Source organism: Cucumis melo, chromosome 5 (genome assembly GCF_025177605.1).
Source record: "Cucumis melo cultivar AY chromosome 5, USDA_Cmelo_AY_1.0, whole genome shotgun sequence".
NCBI classification, from domain to species: Eukaryota; Viridiplantae; Streptophyta; class Magnoliopsida; order Cucurbitales; family Cucurbitaceae; genus Cucumis; species Cucumis melo.
In genome coordinates this window covers 3,021,210-3,029,210 of record NC_066861.1, presented here as the reverse complement: position 1 = coordinate 3,029,210, position 8,001 = coordinate 3,021,210, and the positions used below count along the sequence as shown (strand labels likewise).

The window sequence follows — 8,001 nt, the reverse complement described above, 5'->3', positions numbered from 1 at the left end:
AACGGCAGCTGGGAGGCGTTCGACGACCGGCCTTGCTCCCACGCGGCGAACGACTGACGGAGGGCGCACGCCGGTGGCTGGCGTTGTGAACCCGAGAGGAGATCGAAACGGACGGGTCGCGGCGGCTGTTCGATTTCGGAGACGGAGACGACGACGGCAACACCAGAGATGGAGACGGAGATGAAGTCAGAGACGGAAATGGATTGAGAAAGAGACCAGGCGGCTACACGAACGGACGAGAAAGAAAAAGAAGAGCTGGCGGCGGACGAAGTTGCGAACGAAGAAGAAGAAGAAGAAAAACTGGGGGGGGGGGGCGGCGCGCGCGGGAGGGTTAGGGTTTTTTTCTTTTTAATAAAAATATTATATATATATATATATTAAGTAATAATAATATTATTAAATATAATAATAATAATTAATAATAATAATAATATTAAATATAATAATAATTACTAATAATATATATTAAATAAAAATAAATATAAATTTATAATGCAATATTAATATTAACTAATTATAATAATAATAAATAATACTATATATTAAATAAAATAATAATACTAATTTATAATAAGACATTAATATTTATATTAAGTAAATAGTAAAAAGGAAAAATATTAACGTTAAAATTGAAATGACAATAATACCCAATAATAATAATATAATTAATATTATATTATTAAAATTCACTTAAAATGCTAAAATTTTTACCTCGAACTTCGGGGCATTACAGTTCTAAACCAGAAAATATCTTTACTTGTTACGATTTCGGAATATGGTAAAGTGGCTCTTGGGTGGAGAACTACACCTTTAATGGGTGTCGGGATGGGTTTATTTGCGATATTCCTATGTATTATTTTAGAGATTTATAATTCTTCCATTTTACTGGACGGAATTTTAAGCAATTAGATTCGATTCACAAGAACCCTTAAATAACTTTTCAATAAAAAGGAAAGTCTAAAGTAGGTAGGTTTCTGCTTTTTAGCCCACTATTTTTTGGTAGTTCGATCATGGAATTTATTTTTTTCTGTATTTCTGGAATATGAGTGTGTGACTTGTTAGAATTGATCCTATGGATACGACAGAAAAGAAATCGGTCATTTTGATAAAGATGATTTTATCTCGTTGGATATTCAGTCTAGGCTAGTATCTGGAGCACATAATATATGAAATAGTAACTTCAATATTTGATTTATACTTATCTTTACTTGTTAGTAAATATGCGTTTGAGGCAATGATTAAGATAGTAGTATTATGATAGTATGCATTCGGAGGAAAGATTATGACAGTAGTTTCATCATACTTTTTTTATAATACGTATAATGTAGATCTAATACACAAGTTTTATTACTTTATTTTATTAAATAATCTTACTTATAATATTCATTCAATAAATTTAGCATTCATCGTGATGTTTCATATTTTTGTTCATATGTATATATTGTACATCGAATTCAATTTTTTATTTTTACGGGAGTTTGGGAGATTATGGTAATAAGGAGTTTGAATGGGTAAATAGGGTGTTATGTGAAATTATGGGTAGAAGTTTTTTTGGGGGATTATGAGGGATATTTATGGGTAAATGGGATGTTATGGAAACCTTAAAACTAGGATTTCCATAACATGTGCCGCAAATAAGAAGTGGGTTATTGTAATCTACTCCAATCTCCCTTAATACCCACTCCAAATAGTTCCGAATGGTTTATTTTGAGTCCAAAGTTTATTTTTATGAGTTTTATTCAAAAGATATAATTGTGTCAATATGAGTTAGCTCAACTGACACCTATATGTACCCGATGACAAAAGGTCCCATGTTCAAATTTCCCTACCCCTAGTTGTATTACAATACCTTTTCAATAATAATAATAATAATAATAATAATAATAATGGTTTGAGTGATAGAATAGTCAAGCCACAAAATAAGAAGATCAAAAAGGGGAAAAAATGTTGTAAGATTTTAAAAACGATCTTTTTATTTCCTTTTTATGATCAACGGTTTTTTTAGCAAACTAAATTTAGCTATAGACTTGGTACATTTTTTAAATGGCTTTCTAAATGTTTAAAGATGTGTTTATAGGTGTATTATAAACACTTAGAAAGTTAATCCAAATGCACCATTAATTAAAAAAACAAACTGATTCTCTAGTCAATTTTTTCTAGTTCACCAATTAAATTGAAAACATAGCAAAGAGCAAGTTCGGAACCGAACCCAAGAGGATCAATGTTTAGATATGCAAATCTTGAATAAAAAATGCAATAAATTTCTAACATATGATGGGGAGTTTTCAAGTGACAATCCAAGAAAGCAAAGTAAAGGAAGTAAAATGTTTTTGGAATTTTAGAATAATAGGGCACAAAGAAAGATATAGGGTTCTTTCAACAAATAATTATGCTTAATTTTGAGTTAAATTTTAACTTATATCTCATATGCTTTAGTGAAGTTAATTATTTTGTGGTATGGAAATGATTTAAATTTGAATTTTGAAAGCATCTTGAGGTTTATGTTCAATCATATAAAATATAAATTTTGTAAATATCTTAGTAAGCATATAAATTGTAGATATTTTAATTTGAGCTGTTATTTTTTAGAATTTTGTTAAAAACTTGAGAAATTAATTATCTTTTTAGGTTGTTGCTTAAAAAATTACACGATGAAACTAACTATAAGGCTTCACTAATTATCTTTAAGGGGCGTTTGTAAAAATAGCTAAAAATTTTATGATAATAGGGCCTACGTGATCACTATATTTTCTAAATTGCAAAAGTAGCAAATTTAAAATTAGATAACCTTCTGTTAGCCTTTGTATATCCTTTTGATTGCCCTCTAACAGCCGTATGATATATCTAATTACTTGTCATATTTGCAATATGCAAAAAAGACGTGTTATGGGCTGCTTTTTTCTAAATTTTTTTGTCAACTGATGCAATTTCTCATATTGATGCTCAGAAAAAGGATCATTGAGGGTACACATGTAATTTAAGGATTTCAGAGTCTTGTATTCATTATACACAACAATTTTGTTTGTCTATGCAAAGGGAATGTAGTTTGTGGAAAATGACATATAGCTATATGTTATGTACTTTTGTTTAAGGAACTAATTCAATTGTTATGTTTGTTGAAATTTGAGTTGTGGTGTATACAAATATCATATCACATTTATAACAATATTATTTTTGTCTCCATGCATGTGTGTGACAAATAATTAATTTTTTTTAATAAAGCAATTTGGCGAGCATAACGTGTCATAAAAACTTCCAAATTGGTGTTTAAATCTAGACTGGTACTACCTTTGTAAAGAGGCTTCGGAAAACATCAATAATCTTTTCATTTCCTGCAACTATGCTAAAAAATTTTGGGAGAATTGTGGAATCTTTGTTAGATCGGAAGAACAACTTCCAAAATACTACTTCTCTTTCGAAAGGAAATAGGCCTCTTAAAACAAAAAATCATGAAAAACCCCTCGTTGAAGTTTGGGAAGATATAAAGTACTCTCGGGTCATCGGACTAGCAGAGTCCCTCTCTGTGCAATAAATTATTTGGCCAACTCTATTGCTATTAATCTCCATGCTTCTGCATAACTTGTAATGGTCTTGGGTTGATTTTGGGCTTCACTACAAGAATTTTGGCCTTTAATGTCGGTTTAAAACCGACATTAAAGGCCTTTAATGTCACTTGGCAACCGACATCTTTGTGAGCGTTATTAAAGGTCTTTAATGTCGGTTGGGCTTTAATGTCGGTTTAAAAACGACATTAAAGGCCTCTTTAATGTCGGTTTAAAAACGACATTAAAGGCCTTTAATGTCAGTTTTCAACCGACATCTTTGATGGTGTTATTGAAGCCCTTTAATGTCGGTTGGGCTTTAATGTCGGTTTAAAAACGACATTAAAGCCCTCTTTAATGTCGGTTTGTTAGTTTTCAACCGACATCTTTGATAGTGTTATTGAAGCTCTTTAATGTCGGTTGAACTCTGATATGTCGGTTTAAAACCGACATTAAAGCCTAGTTTTTTTATTCGTTTTTACAAATTTATTTTTATTTAATTGTTACATTATTGTCCTATAGACCGACATTGGGTCAATGTAGATAAATATGTTTTTCACACGCCAACAAATCAATGAAATTCATATTATGTTAGAAACTATAACATTTGTCTTTTACATTTGAATACACAAAATAAAATATTAATATTATGTTTATATATACATTTCTACAATAGTACATGAAAAAAAAATTCTAATACAAGAATTAAATAATTAAAAATCCTAAATGCCTTCTCAGTCTTCAATTTTCAACGGTCGCTTGACCATTTCTACACAATCGCTTAGCTTTCAACCCGATATCACTTCAATTATCTACAAACAATATCCAAATAAACCATTTATATGAATAACAAAGCTGTTTGAAGTACTGAAATTGCAGAAAAGGATGAAAAGTTCTTAATATTGCCCACCAAATGAATAATCAACATTTTTTTACATAACATTATTATGAAAACCAATATCAATCTATAAAGAAATAAGCAACATCAACACAATAAGCTGAAAAGTAAAGCTTATTGTAGTCCAACGTAAGCATAAGTAGCGCAAAGAAAAAATGTCCCTTACGTCACCAATGGAATTTCATTCCAAGTAAACATAAACATCATTAAAAATTAACTAAAATAATAAATAATAAACAAAACCAGAGAAAGAGTTTATGCTGAACTAAAGATCTCTTTTGTAATAATAATATATATGTTTTAAACTTTTGCTGAAGCAGATATGCAGAAGCTTGACTTTCTAGTTCCAGTCCCAAATTATACATCATAATAAGACCAGAAGTTGCTAGTACTTTTCTCATCATTATATCCACATGTTTTTCTAAAATAATAAGAGCAATGAAAGAACAAAAGCAAGTGTCATAATGGACGAGCTAAAGACATAATGCTTAAGAATTGAATAAAGTAACATGGCTATGTAAAATCAACCTGTAAGACTAACCTGGATCAGGATGAAGTGTTTTTGGGTCACTGGGACCAACCAATATATTAGTGACACCAGTCATTTGAAAAGACATGTAGGCATTGAAGTAATACGGAGCAAACATAACCACAGAATCCCCAGCATCACACAATGTAAGAACAAGGTTAACGAATGCCTGCAGTAAAATCAGCACTACATTTTACCATAAGAAGACAATCAACATAAGGAAGTGTTCCAAAACGAAAGCTGATAATATATGCAAGCGTTAACCGAGTTTTTCCTTTGTACTTCTAAGCCAATGAATGATAGGATGTCTAATAGATAAGTAATGCTGCAACTTAAGCTGGCCATTCTTGCCAGTTTTGATTCATTATTATAAAAAAATTCAATGATTTGCACTATCATCACCTGATTTGCACCGGCTGTAACCATCACAGAGGACTTGTACAGTTTATTTTCCTCATTCAACTGCAAAACAAAAAAACAATGATTTAGTAAGTCCATGACTGTCTGGTTCCATAATATAAACAAGAACACAATTTCAGAGAGAGAACAATCCTGTCATGTTAAAGAATGAGAATTCAATATCTTACTTGTGCACCCTTCAAGAGGGTCTCTTCTGTAAATCCTCGGATATCTCATTTATTCAATGAAATTGTTTCTTATCCAAAAAAAATAAAGGAACAAGAAAGATATCGATATGAAAAGTAGACAAGGTCAATCATTTCAAGATTTCAGAAACCAAGCAAAATGATAAGTTGAGCAGAGCAAAGAAAAACGACTTCTGGTAGCAAATTCACAGATTAGCTTTCAATCTGATGACTTCAATCATTCTACAAGCAATATCAAAATAAACCATTTAATCTGATATCATCTCCATTATTGCAAACAAACATGTCAAGCATAGTAATAAGCAGTTCTATAGCCTGTGGGGACTCATAGGAGAAAGAAAGTGTCCCCTGAAAAGGGAGGAATTAACAGCCAAAATCATTGACTTTCATTTACACCACATATAATACACACAGAAAGTGCTTGTACCTCAACTTTTCTTTCACTCTGTGGGGATGTTCAATTCACAAGAAACCACTTAAAATGGGATACATTAAAAGATGATCCAAACATAGAATAACACCTACCTCATAGCCAGACACGGTTGTGTTTCAGTAGTCCAAATCTCGAACAAAAGTCTTGTCCACATCCATGTTAACTGTACTATCCATCACTTAAAATGTGAATGGTTTAAGTTGCAACTACAAATTCAAATTTTAGAATTAACACAATTGCACATTGAGAAAACATGCAACAAACTTTGTTAACCACCCCACCATCCAGAAACTATTGAAAATTATTCTAATTCATCCAAACCATGTCAATCAAAATGAAGTATGAAGATAGATTTGGAAGTCCTGAGAGAAAGAATACTTCTAAAATCAAAACTAAAATTTCATAGAGGAATGATGAACTAAGGAACCATCAGAATTACCAATTTTGGCCAAGTCAAGTAGGTGTATCTATTGAGAAGGACAAAAGTTCAAAACCCACAAAAATAATAATAATAATAATAAAAGAAAGAAAGAACCATCCTCGACCAAAATTAATCCTCAATAGCTAAAAGCTGTTCGGTTCACATCATGGTTGCGTCTTCTTTTGAAAACACTCATCATTTGGTTCCTTAATTTCATCTCCATCAGTTTCAAAACCAAAATCGCATTCCCCAAATATTTGAAACAAACAAAAAATAAAGATGAAGACAAGATTTGAGCATAAACATAGAAAAGAAGGGAAGTTTAAAGCATTGTATACTTATCATTTTCTCTTGTATAGTTTATATATTCAAAGTCGTTCTATTGTTGCTCACATGAGCTAGCTCTTAAATTCAAATTCAACTAGGCTCTTTATCAGTGGTTGAGAGAGGGGTAGGAGAAGAATCTTTTACCTTTCTGTTTGTCTTAACCTTCACATAAATCCTTTTTTTTTAACAAGGTTGAAAATTCTTGGTCCACTTCACCATGTATATTGTATACATTGGAATAAACTGTAGACAACTATTCGTATAGGGTTGTATCCTTTTAACTCCATGAGTAGCATGTTCCTTTATGAATAGACACCATTTCAAATTTTAACCAACTTGAGGAATAGACTATCCAAATGGTCATGAATCTATAAATATGTTTTTTCTTCGAATTGGTTTTTAACCTTTCTCATAAACATTTTTCTTCCATAAAACTTTCTTCCTATTATAAATTTGTTGAAGTTTTCTTTGTTCCACAAACTTGGGTTCGTTAGATTTTGTGAACACTGTACAAGGTGTTCCTCTCACAAGAAAGTGTTTGCCAAAACAGTCATACCTTAACCGATTCACTTGGCTAACCAAAACAGTCATACCCAAATCCTTGAAACTCCCAGTATGGCTAATCCCACAATGTTTAACCCATAAATCATTCATACCCAGAAACTGTTTGCCAAAACGCTCAGCCCAAAACAAGTTTGAGTTACCTTTGAAAGCGCCGACAATATCGTCAGGATCGATCTCCGGCAACACCCATTCCTTCTTACTCCAAACGCCGGAACCATAAGGCCACGTAGTTTTCCCCACGCGCGAATCGAAGAGGTTTCGCCAATAGGCGCCGTCATATTTCTTCAATGCCTCCATGTCGTGTTGAATGTCGAGTAACCCACCAGATCGACTTCGGTAAACGATCTCGTCGAGAGAGTAGCACTCAGTGGAGTCGAGGCTAGCGTTAAAAGGGACGTACTTGGCCGAGAAGTTGCTCCGATCTTCTCCGGAGGCTGCACAGTGGCGACGGGCTTCATCTTTGATGTTCTCGTCGGCAGAACGACGGTTCTTGAGAGTGGACAATGGGGGAGAGCCGTCAGTTGGTGGAGAGGGGGAGGAATCAGAGGTAGCTTTAGGGATTCTGAGAATGGGGTTGCGGAATTTTGGGGTGGATTGAAGCTTGGGGTTGCGAGAAGGGAAAGAAATGGTGGGGTTGAAGAGGGAGGAGGTAGCCATTGTTGGGAGTGAAGGTTTTTGGGTG

The 8,001-nt window shown here is 33.0% G+C and overlaps 1 long non-coding RNA gene across 2 annotated transcripts; it reads right to left on the bottom strand.

Moving 5' to 3' along the window:
- Positions 1–4,094: 4,094 nt before the first annotated feature.
- Positions 4,095–7,720, bottom strand: LOC127149489 (uncharacterized). Of its 2 annotated transcripts, XR_007821131.1 has the most exons (5): positions 7,460–7,720; positions 6,100–6,170; positions 5,372–5,431; positions 4,982–5,138; positions 4,095–4,354 (listed from the first exon to the last, which is right to left on the bottom strand). It is a non-coding gene; the product is annotated as an uncharacterized LOC127149489 (long non-coding RNA). The 2 variants fall into 2 exon arrangements; XR_007821132.1 differs by lacking the exons at positions 6,100–6,170; positions 7,460–7,720 and adding an exon at positions 5,557–5,624.
- Positions 7,721–8,001: the final 281 nt, after the last annotated feature.